The sequence below is a fragment of the Xenopus tropicalis genome, chromosome 8 (genome assembly GCF_000004195.4).
Source record: "Xenopus tropicalis strain Nigerian chromosome 8, UCB_Xtro_10.0, whole genome shotgun sequence".
Lineage (NCBI taxonomy): Eukaryota > Metazoa > Chordata > Amphibia > Anura > Pipidae > Xenopus > Xenopus tropicalis.
The window spans coordinates 2,937,726-2,960,621 of record NC_030684.2 but is presented as its reverse complement, the minus strand read 5'-3'; the positions used below and the strand labels follow the sequence as shown (position 1 = coordinate 2,960,621).

At 52.1% G+C, this 22,896-nt stretch overlaps 1 protein-coding gene across 6 annotated transcripts in view; it reads left to right on the top strand.

Moving 5' to 3' along the window:
- The window catches only part of exd3 (exonuclease 3'-5' domain containing 3), a 44,425-nt gene continuing 21,529 nt past the window's right edge, over positions 1-22,896 (top strand). The window contains exons 1-2 of one of the 6 annotated variants that reach the window (XM_031891518.1): positions 1-315; positions 2,199-2,277. The gene's annotated coding sequence lies outside the window, so the exon portion shown is untranslated. The other 5 variants (XM_031891519.1, XM_031891521.1, XM_031891522.1 and 2 more) reach the window with 5 other exon arrangements.

The window sequence follows — 22,896 nt, the reverse complement described above, 5'->3', positions numbered from 1 at the left end:
GAGAGGGGAAATCCCTGTACCCACTCCTCCCACACCCACGGACTCTAACACTCTGCAACTTCACCCTCAGGAGTGGTCATGTGACCCGCTGTGGCCAAACACCGCTTTAGCGGGAGGTCATGTGACCCGGCGTTGCCTTGGGAACCTCAAAGCTATCGGGCGCCAAACCGCACTTCCGTGTTTGCTTCAGGTCCGTCCTGTCACACTGTCCGGCCAGCGCAAGCAGCGGAGAGAGGAAGGTTCCGGGCGGAAGAGGTTGGAGTGCGGTGTGCCAGGAGGGACAGCATGTTATAGAGCCGAGCCTGCTGGTTTCAGGTGGGACAGGTGAGGGGCCCTGAGGGGGTTGGTAAGGGACTTACAGTTCTGCTGCCACAGACAGGGAAGGGGTTATTGTGGCTGAGGGACCGCACCAAGTGCCCTGGGACTCTCTCTCAGTACAGCTGTGTTCTCTGGTACCGACCCGCCCTCAGGTACCGACCCGCCCTCCTGCAGCGAGTGGGGGGGGGGCTGTTTCCCAGCGGGGCCTTATGGCTTTAGCTTGGCCCTGTACTTTATTGTCTGTGAGGCACTGCAGGGGTTAATTCACCTGTCTCTATGGCCTATGGGGCACAGTAAGGGCTCTCCATGCAGATTGTGGGGGACAAAAATGCCCAGGCTCTAGGGGTTCCTATATAATACATACAGGTTACAGGGCCACACAGCCCGGGGGGGGGGGTCCTATATAACACATACAGGTTACAGGGCCACACAGCCCGGGGGGGGGGGCTCAGGAGAGGGGGGTTCCTATATAACACATACAGGTTACAGGGCCACACAGCCCGGGGGGGGGGGGTCCTATATAACACATACAGGTTACAGGGCCACACAGCCCGGGGGGGGGGGCCTCAGGAGAGGGGGTTCCTATATAACACATACAGGTTACAGGACCACACAGCCCGGGGGGGGGGGGCGCGTTCAGGAGAGGGGGGTTCCTATATAACACATACAGGTTACAGGACCACACAGCCCAGGGGGGGGGGGCACGCGCGTTCAGGAGAGGGGGGTCCTATATAACACATACAGGTTACAGGACCACACAGCCCAGGGGGGGGCCCTCAGGAGAGGGGGGGGGTTCCTATATAACACATACAGGTTACAGGACCACACAGCCCGGGGGGGGGGGGGCGCGTTCAGGAGAGGGGGGTTCCTATATAACACATACAGGTTACAGGACCACACAGCCCAGGGGGGGGAGGCCTCAGGAGAAGGGGTTCCTATATAACACATACAGGTTACAGGACCACACAGCCCAGGGGGGCACGCGCGTTCAGGAGAGGGGTGTTCCTATATAACACATACAGGTTACAGGGCCACACAGCCCAGGGGGGGGCCTCAGGAGAGGGGGGGGGTTCCTATATAACACATACAGGTTACAGGGCCACACAGCCCAGGGGGGGAGGCCTCAGGAGAGGGGGTTCCTATATAACACATACAGGTTACAGGGCCACACAGCCCGGGGGGGGGGGCACGTTCAGGAGAGGGGTGTTCCTATATAACACATACAGGTTACAGGACCACACAGCCCGGGGAGGGGGGGGCTCAGGAGAGGGGGGTTCCTATATAACACATACAGGTTACAGGGCCACACAGCCGGGGGGGGGGGTTCCTATATAACACATACAGGTTGCAGGGCCACACAGTCGGGGGGGGTTTCCCTATATAACACATACAGGTTACAGGGCCACACAGCCCGGGGGGGGGGTCCTATATAACTCATGCAGGTTACAGGGCCACTGAGCCCAGGGGGGGGGGAGTACTGTAACTGCAGCAGTTCCTATGGGGCGGCCACTAGAGGGAGCTTCTGCCCCAACTGCTTAATGAGGAGCGTAGCCTCCCTGATCAATATATTCCCCAATCTGATATTGGTTAGGGGCCCCTCTGTCTGTCTGCCCCCCAATACCCTGTCAGCTTCAGATCCAGCCAGCTGGGGGCAGCTTCTGGGACGGGGGTTAAAATGAAAGGCTACGCCCAAGGTTAGAGGGGGCGCTACAACCAAGGTTAGAGGGGGCGCTACGGCCGAGGCTATGGGGGGCGCTGCTCCCTAGGCCAGAGGGGCAATAATAAGGCTACAGGGGGCGCTACACCTGAGGCTAGAGGGGGCGCTACACCCCCATCACTTTTGTATTTAATGTTTCTAAACAACCCCCCTCCCTGTGTAGGTCACTGCTGCCAGTGGAGCCCCCGGGGCAAGTGAGGAGCCTCTGAACATTTCCCTCAGTCCTGAAAGAGAAAATAAAGGTGAGGAGCTTTCTGCTTATTTTCCTTCCTCTGTACAAATTATAGCGTTGGGCTAGCTTTTCAATTGGTCTTCATTTTTTTTTTCCAGCTTTCAAATGGGGGTCACTGACCCCGGCAGCCAAACCCTATTGCTCTGTGAGGCTCCAGTTTTATTGTTACTGTTACTTTTTATTCCTTATCTTTCTATTCAGCCCCTCCCCTATTCATATACCTGTCTCTCACCCAAACCAATCCCTGGTTGCTAAGGTAATTTGAGCCCTAGCAACAGGATAACTGACCCCGGCAGCCAAACCCTATTGCTCTGTGAGGCTCCAGTTTTATTGTTATTGTTACTTTTTATTCCTTATCTTTCTATTCAGCCCCTCCCCTATTCATATACCTGTCTCTCACCCAAACCAATCCCTGGTTGCTAAGGTAATTTGAGCCCTAGCAACAGGATAACTGACCCCGGCAGCCAAACTCTCTTGCTCTGTGAGGCTCCAGTTTTATTGTTATTGTTACTTTTTATTCCTTATCTTTCTATTCAGCCCCTCCCCTATTCATATACCAGCCTCTCATCCAAACCCCTCCCTGGTTATTAAGGTAATTGGAACCCTAGCAACCAGATAGCTGCTGAACTTCAAACTGGAGAGCTGCTAAACAAACTAATAAAAAATGAAGACCAATTGCAAACTGTCTCAGACTATCACTATCTGCATTATATCCCCCCCTATTGCCATTGGAGGAAGCTGCTGTTTCTGGATGCGCCAGGAGATGGCGCCAAAACACTATTTTTTTTTAATCTCTATTCCTATAGCTCTCTAAAGCAGAATCTTCCAGGCACAGTGTATTACTGTTCTATGGAGCTTACAATCTAATTTTAAAAGTAGTGGCCTTGTGACCTTAAGGTCCCGTGGTGCTGACCCGGTTCTCTGTGTGACATCACAAGTGGGGCAGATTTCACCCTATATTGCTGGGTATAGGCTGATCCATACCCCCCCCCCCCCAGCTGCTGGCTTGCAAGGAATGCTGGGAGCTGCAGTTGTAGTTTCTATCTTTCTATGGAACATAAGAAAAACATCCGTCCCTGTTGGACACGGTCTGGCAGGATTTCACGCCAGAATTCTTTTCTTTGGCTGCGTGGAACGTTGGGTTTTACCCCCCTCCCTTCTGGTTAGACGCTCAGGAGATAGTGAGAGTGGGGGGTTCTTTGGGTTTTTGGAAGCCGTCCTATGAAATGTTTGAACGCCGACACAGCACAGATGGACTCGCTCTGCTCGATTGTCAGCTCTTAGGGCACAGCTTCCCTTTATCCTTCTGCATCTGAATGATTTAAACTATCTCCTGTGCTGTAAGGGTTAATTTAAAGGGGTAGTTCACCTTCTAGATAACATTTAATCTGATGTTTAAGTTGCAGTTGGTCTTTATTGTGTAAGATTTATGGTTTTCGACTTATTCACCTCTTTTATTCAGCAGCTTTGCCGTTTCGGCACTCTGGTTGCTAGGTTGGAAATGACCCTAGCAACCATGCAGCGACTGGAATATGAATAGGAGGGGCTTTACAAAGCATTTGTTTTTTTTTTTTACACGGGGTCAGCGACCCCCATTTGAAAGCTGGAAAGAGTCAGAAGAAGAAGGGGAAATAATTCAGAATCTATAAGAAATAATGAAGACCAATTGAAAAGTTGCTTGGAATTGGCCGTTCTATAACATAATAAAAGTGAATTCAAAGGTAAACCCCCCCCCCCCCCCCACTTTGACATGGTGGCAACCGTATCCATGCTATTGACCGACATGGATACGGTTGCCGCCGGTGGCGATGTGAGGTCACATGGTCATGTCGGCCATATTGGTCACGGGGGCCACATCCAGCTTGAAACTGAGCCAATCACTAATCAATTTACTGTTTATTTTACCGCCGCCGCGTTTCATCCGGACGCTTAATGGGTCATTGCAAAACCAACGCCGGGGGGGGGGCGCATTGGAATTCCATATTGTGTGAGTGTGTGTGGGTTTTGGGGGGGTCCCCAGCCAACCACAAACTGATTTACAGCTGTGATGCAGACATCAGCCCCCCCAGGGGGAAGCGGGGAGGGGGGGTCCACTAGTGTAAAGGGACAGGAGGAAGGAGTAGGGGAAGTTTGCCCTTTAAAATCCCTATTTGTTAATTGGAAGCTGCTGCGGAGCCCCCCCCGGGGGCAATTAGTGGTGACAGGGGGGGACACACACACAGTCTGGTTATAAATACACAGAAAGCGCCGCTCGTTTAAAGGGGAACTTCAACAGAGAATCGGGCTTGCCTTGGGGTTTGGGCAGTATGGGCCACCGTCGCCCTTCAGCAAAGGTCTGTGCCCCCTGGAGATGCCCCCCAGTAGCCCCCCTGTCTTCTGTGGATTCCCAGCATGCTCTGGGGCAGCGGGTCCCGGCCCTGGTGGCCCCCACTGGCCCAGGCCTGATCCCCCCCCAGCCCTCAGATTCCCCTCTCCCAATGCGCCTAAGGTAGAAATAAGGGGGTCCCTAGTGGACCCCGGACCCCCCAGTCCGACCCTGGGCCGACCCACTCACAATAAACTCATTATATACATGATTCTGTAATTGATTAAAAATGAAGACCAATTGCAAATGCTTTCGGGAATATCACTCTCCGCAGCAGACTAAGAGTTAATTGAACCCCTTTAAGCTTAACCCAGAGCTCACTGAGCACGTGCAGTGCCACCGACACACACACACAAGAAGATGAGACGATAGGGGAGTCGCCGGGGGCAACTGGGATCATAAGGGCGGCAGGGTTTAGTTCCCCTTTGACTGTATATCCACAAGCGTTCCCATTGGATAAGCTGGGGCAGCGGCGAGTACACAGGGACGGACTCAGACTTTCCCTTCTTTTGCTACTGAGTCGCTTTCTCACTGTTTAGTCTGCGCGTCGGACCCCCGGGGACCCCTAACGTGGGATGTTTAGAGACCGAGTCCACGGAGCAGAACGAGTTTATGTCTGACACTGTCCCCCCCCCCCCTCCCATTTAAAGGGAAACAAACCCTGGGAAGCGTTATTATTATTGTAACCCTTTGCTCCCTGCACGGTCAGTCCCAGTTAACCCTACAGACACACTGAATAGAATCATTAGTTAGAGAGTGCGGTTCTGAAACAATTTGCAATTGGTCTTCATTTTTTTTTTCGTTATTTTACTTTTTGTTCCGCAGCTCTCCAGTTTGGATCTGGTTGCTAGGGTCCAATTTACCTTAGTAACCAGGGAGAGATTGGAGAGAGTGAGTGATGTATGAATAGGGGAGGGGCTGAATAGCAACTGCCCACGACCTGCCCAAACCCCCGTTTCCTTGTGCCAGGGGGGCCCTAAGTGGGGTATCCCCTGTGATTTCGTGTTTACTTGCCCTTTAATTCCTGCCCGGCGCGAGGAATTGGCAGCGTTTCCCTCGGCCAAATGTTTCTCGTCTGCCATCGGTTTTTATCGGCCCATAAACCCCACAGCCGGGCAGAACCCCGAGACGGGCCGTGCCATTGCGCAGCGGGGGGGGGGGGGGGGAGCCCGCGGGGCCCATATTGTTTTTATTACGCGCGGATTAAGCAACGGTCACGCCTGCACCTCTGTATGCGACTGCTGCACATTTTATGAGCGAGGGGGTATCATTTCTTCATTTGCCCCCCATAAAAACTCGACTTTCCTTCTCATCATAAAATCTCATGATGGTTCTGACCTCTGCAGGGAAATGAGCAGGTTAAGTTACCCTTTATTCCCATAGTCTGTCAGTCAGGCTCCGACCTGTGCAAGGGGTACAGCTTATTGTGTGCCCAGAACATTCCTTCTCTGTATATTTGTATTTATACATATGGGTAGGGGGTGCCATAGTGTTTCCCTTAGACAGTACAGTATGGGGGTACAGCTTATTGTGTGCCCAGAACATTCCCTCTCTGTATATTTGTATTTATACATATGGGTAGGAGGTGCCATAGTGTTTCCCTTAGACAGTACAGTATGGGGGTACAGCTTATTGTGTGCCCAGAACATTCCTTCTCTGTATATTTGTATTTATACATATGGGTAGGGGGTGCCATAGTGTTTCCCTTAGACAGTACAGTATGGGGGTACAGCTTATTGTGTGCCCAGAACATTCCTTCTCTGTATATTTGTATTTATACATATGGGTAGGGGGTGCCATAGTGTTTCCCTTAGACAGTACAGTATGGGGGTACAGCTTATTGTGTGCCCAGAACATTCCTTCTCTGTATATTTGTATTTATACATATGGGTAGGGGGTGCCATAGTGTTTCCCTTAGACAGTACAGTATGGGGGTACAGCTTATTGTGTGCCCAGAACATTCCTTCTCTGTATATTTGTATTTATACATATGGGTAGGAGGTGCCATAGTGTTTCCCTTAGACAGTACAGTATGGGGGTACAGCTTATTGTGTGCCCAGAACATTCCTTCTCTGTATATTTGTATTTATACATATGGGTAGGGGGTGCCATAGTGTTTCCCTTAGACAGTACAGTATGGGGGTACAGCTTATTGTGTGCCCAGAACATTCCCTCTCTGTATATTTGTATTTATACATATGGGTAGGGGGTGCCATAGTGTTTCCCTTAGACAGTACAGTATGGGGGTACAGCTTATTGTGTGCCCAGAACATTCCTTCTCTGTATATTTGTATTTATACATATGGGTAGGGGGTGCCATAGTGTTTCCCTTAGACAGTACAGTATGGGGGTACAGCTTATTGTGTGCCCAGAACATTCCTTCTCTGTATATTTGTATTTATACATATGGGTAGGAGGTGCCATAGTGTTTCCCTTAGACAGTACAGTATGGGGGTACAGCTTATTGTGTGCCCAGAACATTCCTTCTCTGTATATTTGTATTTATACATATGGGTAGGGGGTGCCATAGTGTTTCCCTTAGACAGTACAGTATGGGGGTACAGCTTATTGTGTGCCCAGAACATTCCCTCTCTGTATATTTGTATTTATACATATGGGTAGGGGGTGCCATAGTGTTTCCCTTAGACAGTACAGTATGGGGGTACAGCTTATTGTGTGCCCAGAACATTCCCTCTCTGTATATTTGTATTTATACATATGGGTAGGGGGTGCCATAGTGTTTCCCTTAGACAGTACAGTATGGGGGTACAGCTTATTGTGTGCCCAGAACATTCCTTCTCTGTATATTTGTATTTATACATATGGGTAGGGGGTGCCATAGTGTTTCCCTTAGACAGTACAGTATGGGGGTACAGCTTATTGTGTGCCCAGAACATTCCTTCTCTGTATATTTGTATTTATACATATGGGTAGGGGGTGCCATAGTGTTTCCCTTAGACAGTACAGTATGGGGGTACAGCTTATTGTGTGCCCAGAACATTCCTTCTCTGTATATTTGTATTTATACATATGGGTAGGGGGTGCCATAGTGTTTCCCTTAGACAGTACAGTATGGGGGTACAGCTTATTGTGTGCCCAGAACATTCCCTCTCTGTATATTTGTATTTATACATATGGGTAGGGGGTGCCATAGTGTTTCCCTTAGACAGTACAGTATGGGGGTACAGCTTATTGTGTGCCCAGAACATTCCCTCTCTGTATATTTGTATTTATACATATGGGTAGGGGGTGCCATAGTGTTTCCCTTAGACAGTACAGTATGGGGGTACAGCTTATTGTGTGCCCAGAACATTCCTTCTCTGTATATTTGTATTTATACATATGGGTAGGGGGTGCCATAGTGTTTCCCTTAGACAGTACAGTATGGGGGTACAGCTTATTGTGTGCCCAGAACATTCCTTCTCTGTATATTTGTATTTATACATATGGGTAGGGGGTGCCATAGTGTTTCCCTTAGACAGTACAGTATGGGGGTACAGCTTATTGTGTGCCCAGAACATTCCTTCTCTGTATATTTGTATTTATACATATGGGTAGGGGGTGCCATAGTGTTTCCCGTAGACAGTACAGTATGGGGGTACAGCTTATTGTGTGCCCAGAACATTCCCTCTCTGTATATTTGTATTTATACATATGGGTAGGAGGTGCCATAGTGTTTCCCTTAGACAGTACAGTATGGGGGTACAGCTTATTGTGCATTAGAGGGAGAAAGGGGCCCTTTAGGAAAGTGGTGGGAGGTGTTGGGGGGTCGCTGCTGGGGGGGGTACGAGCCAGTTGCCTGTGTATAAGTTCCAGCTGTTGGCCGGTGTGACCCACAATTGTTTACTCTCTGCGGTCTCAGTTGTTCCACTGCCGCTGGTAAAGACACTTAAATGGGCCCCTGACCCATCCCGGCTCTGTGACCCCCTGGATTGGCTTGTCTGCGCCTTCCCAATTAACCCTTGGTGAGACCAGGAGTCAGAACCAGCAGTGCAGGGAAGGGAAAGGGACAGTGACAGTTACACATAACTATAAACCCAGTGAGAATGAGGAATGAATGGATATTGGGGAGTTGTATCAGGAGTCAGAACCAGCAGTGCAGAGAAGGGAAAGGGACAGACACAGTGACAGTTACACATAACTATAAACCCAGTGAGAATGAGGGATGAATGGGTATTGGGGAGTTGTATCAGGAGTCAGAACCAGCAGTGCAGGGAAGGGAAAGGGACAGTGACAGTTACACATAACTATAAACCCAGTGAGAATGAGGAATGAATGGGTATTGGGGAGTTGTATCAGGAGTCAGAACCAGCAGTGCAGGGAAGGGAAAGGGACAGACACAGTGACAGTTACACATAACTATAAACCCAGTGAGAATGAGGGATGAATGGGTATTGGGGAGTTGTATCAGGAGTCAGAACCAGCAGTGCAGGGAAGGGAAAGGGACAGACACAGTGACAGTTACACATAACTATAAACCCAGTGAGAATGAGGGATGAATGGGTATTGGGGAGTTGTATCAGGAGTCAGAACCAGCAGTGCAGGGAAGGGAAAGGGACAGACACAGTGACAGTTACACATAACTATAAACCCAGTGAGAATGAGGAATGAATGGATATTGGGGAGTTGTATCAGGAGTCAGAACCAACTGTGTTTTGGGTTTATTTCCCCTTTAATGACTAATTGTAAAGGTAATTTGCGCAGTTATTGTTACAAGCACAGTAAATGCAAGTCATCAGGCTGAAACCTGCTAGGAAGCCCCCCCCCCCCCCGGACCCCCGTAGCCGATTCTCCGACCTCCGACCTTGGAACCCGAGACCCCCTGCCCCTTTAAACCATGAGGATTTCTGCAGATTTGCTGTGGGATTCCTGTCACGGGGAATAAAGCGGAGAGATTTTCTGGTTGGCAGTCGGCGCTGGGAATCTGGCAGAATAGGAACCAACTCCCCCAAACTCCCAGGGCCCCATTTTCTCTCTGTTTATTGAAATAATTAAACAATTTGCCAATTGCGATTTTTCCGGCAAAGGAATTCCGAGTCTTTCCCTCGGGCCCCTCAGGAGTCGCATGGAATTCTCATTCATTTCTCACATATTTGCTTCCCGAGAGCCCCCCGGGCCCCCAAGCCTCGCTGTCAGGTACTTCCACCCCTATTAAAGGGCAAGTAAAGCCTCCAATGGCTATAGCTTGTACCTATAATACAGTAACGCTAAGGCGTGATTGAACCAGGGCTTTAAAGGGGAAGTTCACCTTTAAGTATGTTATAGAACGGCTAATTCTAAGCATCTTTTCAATTGGTCTTCATTATTTATTTTTTATTGTTCTTTAATTATTTGTCTTCTTTTGACTTTTTGAAGCTTTTAAACGGGGGTCGCTGACCCCACAGCCAAAAAGCTACTAAATTTTATTGTTATTGTTACTTTTTATAACTTATTTTTCTATTCAGGACCCTCTACTGTTCATATACCAGTCTCTCATTCAAATCACTCTGTGGTTGCTAAGGTAATTTGAGCCCTAGCAACAGGATAACTGACCCCGGCAACCAAACCTATTGCTCTGTAAGGCTCCAGTTTTATTGTTATTGTTACTTTTTATTCCTTATCTTTCTATTCAGCCCCTCCCCTATTCATATATCAGTCTCTCATTCAAACCCCTCCCTGGTTGCTAAGGTAATTTGAGCCCTAGCAACAGGATAACTGACCCCGGCAACCAAACCTATTGCTCTGTAAGGCTCCAGATTTATTGTTATTGTTACTTTTTATAACTTATTTTTCTATTCAGGTCCCTCTACTGTTCATATACCAGTCCCTCATTCAAACCACTCCGTGGTTGCTAAGGTAATTTGGACCCTAGCAACCAGAGAGCTGCTGAACAAAAAGTGAAATAACTAAAAAAAACATTACAAATAATAAAAAATGAAGACCAACTGCAAATAATCTCAGAATATTACTTTCTACATCATACTTAAAGTTACCACCCCCCCCCCACCCAGAGTACTCCAAACACCATTAGTGGGGCAATATGGAGCACAGTCTGGGCCCACTAGTTTCCCTGCTGGTAAATACCCCCTCCTGTGCAGCCCCTTCTACCCCTAAGTGGGGGGCCCTGACCCCTATACAGGTGATTGAAATGAAGATTGGGGTATTGCAGTACTAGCACTGACCTGAGATTTTCTCATAGATAACAACAGAACAGTGCCCCCTCTAAAAAAAAGTTACAGATGGAGCATTCTCTTGCATGGCCCAGGGCCCCTCTTTTAGTTCTAGCACCAACCAGCCAATCAGATGGCTTTACTCTTCCCCTGACCGTAACGACCCCTAGAGATCAATGCATTGGCCGCCCACCAATAGGCCGTACCCTGATCCCTGTCTGAGTACTGCAAGGGGCAAGGTGCACTCCTACTGGTATCCCAGCTTGTGGGCTTCCCCCCGCCCACTCTTCCCCAAAGTTTGTAGGCCGTGTTATGGGTGTGGGGCTGCTGGGAATTGTGCAGCATCTGGAAAGCCGCGCGTTCAACATGTGCGGAATATTTGGAGATTAAAGGGAAAGTCTCCCATGTGATTGGCAGCTCAACCACACTCTGGAATGCTTTGTGTGCCAATCAGTGTCCCCAGTGTGTATAGTAAGGAGAGATGGGGCTGTGGGACAGTGTGTATAGTAAGGAGAGATGGGGCTGTGGGACACTGTGTATAGTAAGGAGAGATGGGGCTGTGGGACACTGTGTATAGTAAGGAGAGATGGGGCTGTGGGACAGTGTGTATAGTAAGGAGAGATGGGGCTGTGGGACAGTGTGTATAGTAAGGAGAGATGGGGCTGTGGGACACTGTGTATAGTAAGGAGAGATGGGGCTGTGGGACAGTGTGTATAGTAAGGAGAGATGGGGCTGTGGGACAGTGTGTATAGTAAGGAGAGATGGGGCTGTGGGACAGTGTGTATAGTAAGGGGAGATGGGGCTGTGGGACAGTGTGTATAGTAAGGGGAGATGGGGCTGTGGGACAGTGTGTATAGTAAGGAGAGATGGGGCTGTGGGACAGTGTGTATAGTAAGGAGAGATGGGGCTGTGGGACAGTGTGTATAGTAAGGGGAGATGGGGCTGTGGGACAGTGTGTATAGTAAGGAGAGATGGGGCTGTGGGACAGTGTAGTAAGGGAGTGGTGGACAGTGTGTATAGTAAGGGAGATGGGGCTGTGGGACAGTGTGTATAGTAAGGGGAGATGGGGCTGTGGGACAGTGTGTATAGTAAGGGGAGATGGGGCTGTGGGACAGTGTGTATAGTAAGGAGAGATGGGGCTGTGGGACAGTGTGTATAGTAAGGGGAGATGGGGCTGTGGGACAGTGTGTATAGTAAGGAGAGATGGGGCTGTGGGACAGTGTGTATAGTAAGGGGAGATGGGGCTGTGGGACAGTGTGTATAGTAAGGAGAGATGGTATAAGGAGAGATGGGGCTGTGGGACAGTGTGTATAGTAAGGAGAGATGGGGCTGTGGGACAGTGTGTATAGTAAGGAGAGATGGGGCTGTGGGACAGTGTGTATAGTAAGGGGAGATGGGGCTGTGGGACACTGTGTATAGTAAGGGGAGATGGGGCTGTGGGACACTGTGTATAGTAAGGGGAGATGGGGCTGTGGGACAGTGTGTATAGTAAGGGGAGATGGGGCTGTGGGACACTGTATAGTAAGGGGAGATGGGGCTGTGGGACAGTGTGTATAGTAAGGGGAGATGGGGCTGTGGGACAGTGTGTATAGTAAGGAGAGATGGGGCTGTGGGACAGTGTGTATAGTAAGGAGAGATGGGGCTGTGGGACAGTGTGTATAGTAAGGAGAGATGGGGCTGTGGGACAGTGTGTCTAGTAAGGGGAGATGGGGCTGTGGGACAGTGTGTATAGTAAGGGGAGATGGGGCTGTGGGACAGTGTGTATAGTAAGGAGAGATGGGGCTGTGGGACACTGTGTATAGTAAGGGGAGATGGGGCTGTGGGACAGTGTGTATAGTAAGGGGAGATGGGGCTGTGGGACAGTGTGTATAGTAAGGAGAGATGGGGCTGTGGGACAGTGTGTATAGTAAGGGGAGATGGGGCTGTGGGACAGTGTGTATAGTAAGGAGAGATGGGGCTGTGGGACAGTGTGTATAGTAAGGGGAGATGGGGCTGTGGGACAGTGTGTATAGTAAGGGGAGATGGGGCTGTGGGACAGTGTGTATAGTAAGGGGAGATGGGGCTGTGGGACAGTGTGTATAGTAAGGGGAGATGGGGCTGTGGGACAGTGTGTATAGTAAGGAGAGATGGGGCTGTGGGACAGTGTGTATAGTAAGGGGAGATGGGGCTGTGGGACAGTGTGTATAGTAAGGAGAGATGGGGCTGTGGGACAGTGTGTATAGTAAGGGGAGATGGGGCTGTGGGACAGTGTGTATAGTAAGGGGAGATGGGGCTGTGGGACAGTGTGTATAGTAAGGGGAGATGGGGCTGTGGGACACTGTGTATAGTAAGGGGAGATGGGGCTGTGGGACAGTGTGTATAGTAAGGGGAGATGGGGCTGTGGGACAGTGTGTATAGTAAGGAGAGATGGGGCTGTGGGACAGTGTGTATAGTAAGGAGAGATGGGGCTGTGGGACAGTGTGTATAGTAAGGGGAGATGGGGGCTGTGGGACAGTGTGTATAGTAAGGAGAGATGGGGCTGTGGACAGTGTGTATAGTAAGGGGAGATGGGGCTGTGGGACAGTGTGTATAGTAAGGGGAGATGGGGCTGTGGGACAGTGTGTATAGTAAGGAGAGATGGGGCTGTGGGACAGTGTGTATAGTAAGGAGAGATGGGGCTGTGGGACAGTGTGTATAGTAAGGGGAGATGGGGCTGTGGGACAGTGTGTATAGTAAGGGGAGATGGGGCTGTGGGACAGTGTGTATAGTAAGGAGAGATGGGGCTGTGGGACAGTGTGTATAGTAAGGGGAGATGGGGCTGTGGGACACTGTGTATAGTAAGGAGAGCTGAGGGCAGAGCTACTCATGGTGGCTGAGAGGGGCAGGAGGGGGTTAAGAGAGACAGATTATTGCCCCAGGGAGCAGTTACAAGCTGGTGGAAGCTGTTTGGCTCCGACTCCCAGTGCAGATGGTTTTATTTTACCCGATCACAATCACTGTCACTGGATCCCCTGCTCTTTCGCACAAATAAATCCCACAATTCCCTGGTAATACATTTCCCCATCGCTGTGTTGGGCTTTGCCCATTAATGCCCGGGCACCTTGCAGTGGGGTGCCACCTCCAATCTACCTGCTTATATTCACTGGTACCCCCACATCCACACAGCCCTAACTGCCGCCTCGCCTCCAGATTCCCCACTGAACTCCCCATTGTGTCTGTGACTCCATACTGGCCCCCATGCAACCGGGCTATTAGGCTTTTTCTAGGTGAAGTCTTGGGGTCCCTTAAGGTGAAGCGTTGGGGTTCCTCAAGGTGAGGCTAGGGGGGTTCCTCATGGGAAAGTGTTGGGGTTCCTCAAGGTCAGGCCTTGGGGGTTCCTCAAGGTCAGGCCTTGGGGGTTCTTCAAGGTCAGGCCTTGGGGGTTCCTCAAGATGAAGCACTGAGGTTCCTCATGGTGAGGCCTTGGGGTTCCTCATGGTGAGGCCTTGGGGTTCCTCATGGTGAGGCCTTGGGGTGCCTCATGGTGAGGCCTTGGGGTGCCTCATGGTGAGGCCTTGGGGTTCCTCATGGTGAGGCCTTGGGGTTCCTCATGGTGAGGCTGGGGGGGTTCCTCATGGTGAGGCCTTGGGGGGTTCCTCATGGTGAGGCTGGGGGGGTTCCTCATGGTGAGGCTGGGGGTTCCTCATGGTGAGGCCTTGGGGGTTCCTCAAGATGAAGCACTGAGGTTGCTCATGGTGAGGCCTTGGGGTTCCTCATGGTGAGGCTGGGGGGCGTTCCTCATGGTGAGGCTGGGGGGGGTTCCTCATGGTGAGGCTGGGGGGGTTCCTCATGGTGAGGCTGGGGGGGTTCCTCATGGTGAGGCTGGGGGGGTTCCTCAAGGTGAGGCCTTGGGGTTCCTCATGGTGAGGCCTTGGGGTTCCTCATGGTGAGGCCTTGGGGTTCCTCATGGTGAGGCCTTGGGGTTCCTCATGGTGAGGCCTTGGGGTTCCTCAAGGTGAGGCCTTGGGGTTCCTCAAGGTGAGGCATTGGGGTTCCTCAAGGTGAGGCATTGGGGTTCCTCAAGATGAGGCCTTGGGGTTCCTCAAGGTCAGACCTTGGGGGTTCCTCAAGGTCAGACCTTGGGGGTTCCTCAAGATGAAGCACTGAGGTTGCTCATGGTGAGGCCTTGGGGTTCCTCAAGGTCAGGCCTTGGGAGTTCCTCAAGATGAAGCACTTGGGGTTCCTCAAGGTCAGGCCTTGGGGGTTCCTCAAGATGAAGCACTGAGGTTGCTCATGGTGAGACCTTGGGGTTCCTCATGGTGAGGCCTTGGGGTTCCTCATGGTGAGGCCTTGGGGTTCCTCAAGGTCAGGCCTTGGGGGTTCCTCAAGATGAAGCACTGAGGTTCCTCATGGTGAGGCCTTGGGGTTCCTCATGGTGAGGCCTTGGGGTTCCTCATGGTGAGGCCTTGGGGTTCCTCATGGTGAGGCCTTGGGGTTCCTCATGGTGAGGCCTTGGGGTTCCTCAAGGTGAGGCCTTGGGGTTCCTCAAGGCGAGGCCTTGTGAGGCTGGGGGGGTTCCTCATGGTGAGGCCTTGGGGTTCCTCAAGGTCAGGCCTTGGGGATTCCTCAAGATGAAGCACTGAGGTTGCTCATGGTGAGGCTGGGGGGGGGTTCCTCATGGTGAGGCTGGGGGGGGTTCCTCATGGTGAGGCTGGGGGGGGTTCCTCATGGTGAGGCTGGGGGGGTTCCTCAAGGTGAGGCCTTGGGGTTCCTCATGGTGAGGCCTTGGGGTTCCTCATGGTGAGGCCTTGGGGTTCCTCATGGTGAGGCCTTGGGGTTCCTCATGGTGAGGCCTTGGGGTTCCTCAAGGTGAGGCCTTGGGGTTCCTCAAGGTGAGGCATTGGGGTTCCTCAAGGTGAGGCATTGGGGTTCCTCAAGATGAGGCCTTGGGGTTCCTCAAGGTCAGACCTTGGGGGTTCCTCAAGGTCAGACCTTGGGGGTTCCTCAAGATGAAGCACTGAGGTTGCTCATGGTGAGGCCTTGGGGTTCCTCAAGGTCAGGCCTTGGGAGTTCCTCAAGATGAAGCACTTGGGGTTCCTCAAGGTCAGGCCTTGGGGGTTCCTCAAGATGAAGCACTGAGGTTGCTCATGGTGAGACCTTGGGGTTCCTCATGGTGAGGCCTTGGGGTTCCTCATGGTGAGGCCTTGGGGTTCCTCATGGTGAGACCTTGGGGTTCCTCAAGGTCAGGCCTTGGGAGTTCCTCAAGATGAAGCACTTGGGGTTCCTCAAGGTCAGGCCTTGGGGGTTCCTCAAGATGAAGCACTGAGGTTGCTCATGGTGAGGCTGGGGGGGTTCCTCATGGTGAGGCCTTGGGGTTCCTCATGGTGAGGCCTTGGGGTTCCTCATGGTGAGGCCTTGGGGTTCCTCATGGTCAGGCCTTGGGGTTCCTCAAGGTCAGGCCTTGGGGGTTCCTCAAGATGAAGCACTGGGGTTCCTCATGGTGAGACCTTGGGGTTCCTCATGGTGAGACCTTGGGGTTCCTCATGGTGAGGCCTTGGGGTTCCTCATGGTGAGGCTGGGGGGGTTCCTCATGGTGAGGCCTTGGGGTTCCTCAAGGTGAGGCCTTGGGGTTCCTCAAGGTGAGGCCTTGGGGTTCCTCAAGGTGAGGCCTTGGGGTTCCTCAAGGTGAGGCCTTGGGGTTCCTCAAGGTTAGGCCTTGGGGGTTCCTCAAGATGAAGCACTGAGGTTGCTCATGGTGAGGCCTTGGGGTTCCTCAAGGCGAGGCCTTGGGGTTCCTCAAGGCGAGGCCTTGGGGTTCCTCAAGGCGAGGCCTTGGGGTTCCTCAAGGCGAGGCCTTGGGGTTCCTCAAGGCGAGGCCTTGGGGTTCCTCAAGGCGAGGCTGAGGGGGTTCCTCATGATGAGGCCTTGGGGTTCCTCATGGTGAGGCTGGGGGGGGGGATTCCTCATGGTGAGGCTGGGGGGGGGTTCCTCATGGTGAGGCTGGGGGGGGGTTCCTCATGGTGAGGCTGGGGGGGTTCCTCATGGTGAAGTGTTGGGGGTTCCTCATGGGAAAACGTTGGGGTTCCTCATGGTGAGGCTTTGGGGTTCATCAGGGTGAGACCTTTGGCTTCCAGTACTTTTTTAACTTTATTTTATCCACATTGTCCTTTGAACCCCTTTAATATAACTTTAGCCCCTAACGAGTCTCTATCATCTTTGTGACTCACATTAACTCTGTATCTCCCTTTAATTACAGTGACTTTTTTTTTATTCCCACCCCCCCACCCCCAAAGCATAGGAAACTATTTTTGCTTCCTGACCCAGAAATTGGGCCTCCCCTATATCGTACATTCCACCCTGTTACTACGAGGAACTCACCGTGGCGACCATTTCCCGTCATCTCCGGAATTTTCTATGGGAAAAAACAGATTTAGGAAACCTTCAGCCATTGTCCTGGGAACCTTCCCCCCCCCCCCCCCCCCTAGATAAAAGCATTTTCTTCCCAGAGGTCCGAAAGGGTTAAAAGGTTGAATTCCGATGCAGTTTAATCAGGGCCTGGCAGCGGGCAGGGAAGCCGCCCAATCGGTGGCCAAGGGACCGTGACTTTGTAATCGGGAGGTCTGACACCCAATCCGTGACCAATCAACATGGAAATTCTTGCACTTTATAGGCCTGACTTCCTATGGGCAGCGCTGCTTGGGGCTACGGAGTCGGATTACCCTTGGAAGGGGCATTTAGCCTCGCAGTTCACGTGAGAGCCGCTGCCTGGGTTTCTGAGAAGCCTCGCTATTCCAACTATTCGCCTGGGGGGGGGCACGTTTGGCTCGGGATATTGGCCACCGGTTTAGATTCGGTAATGAGTTGGCCGACCTTGTGTGTGTCCGGGCACCGTGTCCTGCCAAACCCATCAGGGGACTTGGGGTCAATATTTAATAAGGGGGAACTTATGGAATGCGGGGGTCCATGGGTGACCCTATGGAATGAAAGGCCCATAGGGGAACTTATTGCATGCTGTGGGTGAACATATGGAATGCCAAGCCTGTGGGTGACTCTATGGAATGCGGGGGTCCATGGGTGACCCTATGGAATGAAAGGCCCATAGGGGAACTTATTGCATGCTGTGGGTGAACATATGGAATGCCAAGCCTGTGGGTGACTCTATGGAATGCGGGGGTCCATGGGTGACCCTATGGAATGAAAGGCCCATAGGGGAACTTATGGAATGCTGTGGGTGACCCTGTGGAATACTGTGGTTGACCATAGGGAATGTAGGGTCCATGGGTGACCCTATGGAATGAAAGGCCCGTGGGGAACTTATGGAATGCTGTGGGTGACCCTATGGAATGAAAGGCCCATAGGGGAACTTATGGAATGCTGTGGGTGACCCTGTGGAATGCTGTGGGTGGCCATAGGGAATGTAGGGTCCATGGGTGACCCTATGGAATGAAAGGTCCATGGGTGACCCTATGGAATGAAAGGCCCATAGGGGAACTTATGGAATGCTGTGGGTGACCCTGTGGAATACTGGGGTTGACCATAGGGAATGTAGGGTCCATGGGTGACCCTATGGAATGAAAGGCCCATAGGGGAACTTATGGAATGCTGTGGGTGACCCTGTGGAATACTGTGGTTGACCATATGGAATGTTGGGGTCCATGGGTGACCCTATGGAATGAAAGGCCCATGGAGGGAGCTTATGGCATGCTCTTGGTGACCCTAGGGGTATGCTGGGCTCGTGGTTTACTCTATGGAACGCCAGGTCCATGGTTGGGTGACTCTGTGTTATGCTGGACCCATGGTTGACCCTATGGAACACTGGTACCATGGGTGACCCTATGGAATGCTGTGGGTGACCCTATGGGTATGCTGGGCTCATGTTTGATTCTATGGAACGCCAGATCCATGGCTGGGTGACTCTATGTTGAGCTGGACCCATGGTTGACCCTATGGAAGGCTGTGGGTAACCCTATTGAATGCTGCGCTCATGGAATGCCAGGCCCATGGCTGGGTGACTGGAATGCTGTGGGTGACCCTATGCTGGACCCATGGGTGGCCCTATGGAACGCTGGATCCATGGGTGATTATATGGAATGCTGTGGGTAATGCTATTGCATACTGGGCTAATGGCTAACTCTATAGGATGCCAGGCCCGTGGCTGGAATGCTGTGGGTAGCCCTATAGAATGCCATAGCGACGAGAAGTCCTTGTTGGTAGATGCTTGGAGGGCTCAGCCTGGGCCCCAAGGGCTCACGTTCCTACTCGTCGCTGGATTTCCTCCCTCCATCCTTTAAAGCTCACATGTCGGCTTCTCCCAATGGAGTCACGGCTTCCTGTTTGTGGAGAGCTGGCCGCCCAATGTGCTTCTGTTTGTCTTTCATTAGCCCCGCAGCTCTGTGTCTCGCCATTGTTCCCTTCCGGGCCTCACACAGGTCCTGTTGGTAATGTCGTGCCCCAGGGGGAGTTTAACCCCATCATCTTGTTACAGGGGCAAAATCTACTTAAGCACAACTGTGTTTGCACCAAGGTTTGCCCCATCCTGCCCCGTGCCTTAAACTTTACCCTTGCCCCAGGCTCAGGGGCATCCAGAACTTATGCCAGGAGGGTAGACAGTCACTATTTATTGGGCTGGGGGGGGGGGCGGCTGTTTGTGCCTCTGGGTACTGGGAATGCCAGGGGGGCTGTAAGGTGCCACAGACAGTCACTATTTATTGGGCTGGGGGGGGGCTGTTTGTGCCTCTGGGTACTGGGAATGCCAGGGGGGCTGTAAGGTGCCACAGACAGTCACTATTTATTGGGCTGGGGGGGCTGTTTGTGCCTCTGGGTACTGGGAATGCCAGGGGGGCTGTAAGGTGCCACAGACAGTCACTATTTATTGGGCTGGGGGGGGCTGTTTGTGCCTCTGGGTACTGGGAATGCCAGGGGGCTGTAAGGTGCCACAGACAGTCACTATTTATTGGGCTGGGGGGGCTGTTTGTGCCTCTGGGTACTGGGAATGCCAGGGGGGCTGTAAGGTGCCACAGACAGTCACTATTTATTGGGCTGGGGGGGCTGTTTGTGCCTCTGGGTACTGGGAATGCCAGGGGGGCTGTAAGGTGCCACAGACAGTCACTATTTATTGGGCTGGGGGGGCTGTTTGTGCCTCTGGGTACTGGGAATGCCAGGGGGGCTGTAAGGTGCCACAGACAGTCACTATTTATTGGGCTGGGGGGGGGCTGTTTGTGCCTCTGGGTACTGGGAATGCCAGGGGGGCTGTAAGGTGCCACAGACAGTCACTATTTATTGGGCTGGGGGGGGCTGTTTGTGCCTCTGGGTACTGGGAATGCTGGGGGGGCTGTAAGGTGCCACAGACAGTCACTATTTATTGGGCTGGGGGGGCTGTTTGTGCCTCTGGGTACTGGGAATGCCAGGGGGGCTGTAAGGTGCCACAGACAGTCACTATTTATTGGGCTGGGGGGGGGGCTGTTTGTGCCTCTGGGTACTGGGAATGCCAGGGGGGCTGTAAGGTGCCACAGACAGTCACTATTTATTGGGCTGGGGGGGGGCTGTTTGTGCCTCTGGGTACTGGGAATGCTGGGGGGGCTGTAAGGTGCCACAGACAGTCACTATTTATTGGGCTGGGGGGGCTGTTTGTGCCTCTGGGTACTGGGAATGCCAGGGGGGCTGTAAGGTGCCACAGACAGTCACTATTTATTGGGCTGGGGGGGGGCTGTTTGTGCCTCTGGGTACTGGGAATGCTGGGGGGCTGTAAGGTGCCACAGACAGTCACTATTTATTGGGCTGGGGGGGCTGTTTGTGCCTCTGGGTACTGGGAATGCCAGGGGGGCTGTAAGGTGCCACAGACAGTCACTATTTATTGGGCTGGGGGGGGGCTGTTTGTGCCTCTGGGTACTGGGAATGCCAGGGGGCTGTAAGGTGCCACAGACAGTCACTATTTATTGGGCTGGGGGGGGCTGTTTGTGCCTCTGGGTACTGGGAATGCTGGGGGGGCTGTAAGGTGCCACAGACAGTCACTATTTATTGGGCTGGGGGGGCTGTTTGTGCCTCTGGGTACTGGGAATGCCAGGGGGGCTGTAAGGTGCCACAGACAGTCACTATTTATTGGGCTGGGGGGGGGGCTGTTTGTGCCTCTGGGTACTGGGAATGCCAGGGGGGCTGTAAGGTGCCACAGACAGTCACTATTTATTGGGCTGGGGGGGGCTGTTTGTGCCTCTGGGTACTGGGAATGCTGGGGGGGCTGTAAGGTGCCACAGACAGTCACTATTTATTGGGCTGGGGGGGCTGTTTGTGCCTCTGGGTACTGGGAATGCCAGGGGGGCTGTAAGGTGCCACAGACAGTCACTATTTATTGGGCTGGGGGGGGCTGTTTGTGCCTCTGGGTACTGGGAATGCTGGGGGGCTGTAAGGTGCCACAGACAGTCACTATTTATTGGGCTGGGGGGGCTGTTTGGGCCTGTGGGTACTGGGAATGCTGGGGGGCCCGGCCGGGTTGAGTCACAGCGCTCTCACATTGGGGCTGGGGGGGGGGGTAGATTTGGCAGCCATTCTGGCCAATAGGAAATATTGTTGGAGTTTGTAAATAAACTGCAGCCAAGAGAAACAAGCGTCTCGCTCCCCCCCCCCCCCCCCCCCCCCCCCCCCCCCCCCGGGGGCCGATTGGCTTAATGCCGCCGCCTGTTCCAGGAACCTATTGGAAACCACAGTTTACACTTGGCCGCAGATGTGACAGACGGGTGTAGGGGGAGATTGGGAGACAGGAGCAGCCATGAGAGAGTCTGGAGATACTCCCCCCCCCCCCCCTCCAAAGATGAGCATATAGCAACAGGCAGGCTGTACAACTACAATTCCCAGCATCCCCAGCGGCCAAACCGCAATCTCCCCACATTAGCCTTTGAGAGTTTGCCTTTATATGTTTCTATATTTGATTCTGGCCAATTCTAAGCAACTTTTCAATTGGTCTTCATTAATTATTTCTTACAGTTGAATTATTTCCCTTCTTCTTCTGACTCCTTGCAGCTTTCAAATGGGGGTCACTGACCCCGGCAGCCAAACCCTATTGCTCTGTGAGGCTCCAGTTTTATTGTTATTGTTACTTTTTATTCCTTATCTTTCTATTCAGCCCCTCCCCTATTCATATATCAGTCTCTCATCCAAACTATTCCCTGGTTGCTAAGGTAATTGGAGCCCTAGCAACAGGATAACTAACCCCGGCAGCCAAACCCTATTGCTCTGTGAGGCTCCAGTTTTATTATTTATGTTACTTTTTAAAACTTATTTCTCTATTCAGCCCCTCCCCTATTCATATATCAGCATTTTATTCAAACTACTACCTGGTTGCTAAGGTAATTTGGACCCTAGCAACCAAATAGCTGCTGAAACAGCCAAACTTGAGAGCTGCTGAACAAAAACAGAAATAATTAAAAAACTACAAATAATAAAAAATGAAGACCAATTGCAAGTTGTCTCAGAATATCACTCTCTACATCATACCAATAGGTTTACTTCCCCTTTAATAGGTACACTTTCCCTTTATATGGTGCATTGGAACATTTTGGTGGATATTTATATGCAATTAAACATGGGGTAACCCCCCCCAACTGTCTGCCTGAACCCCTATGATTATCTACCCCCCCCCCGTATCATTATCTACCCCCCCCCATCACGATCTACGGCGTCCCTGCTTTGGTCTTAGGCAAATGACAGAACAATGTGCCCCCCCATTCTGCCCATGGTTATTCCCCGGGGGGGGGGGGGGACTCGGTGCGTCCAGGCTTGGCTTACAAAGCTGCTTGGGGTACCACGGAGGAGCAGATGAATGAGGGGCTGTGGGGGGGGGGGTTGTGGGGGTCAAGAGAGCATCCCCCAGCTGCTGGAGGCAGGAGATGGGGGGGCGGGGGGAGTCCCTTCCCAATATTTACAAAGCGTCAGTCACAGCAGCCCCGGCTGTCCCTTTGACAAGGGGGCTTTAATTAGGCGGGGGGGGGGGTATAACATTCTGCTGTATAATGGCATCTGCTCCTCTTGTGAAGGCGTTTGGCCATTTACATATCTGTGAATGCTCCCCCCCCCCCCAGCCCCAATCTCCTTAATCGTCAGGATAACAATTAGCAATTTCCTTTTGTGCAGCGCGTCCTAAGGCATGTGGCCCTGTCCTGCCCCC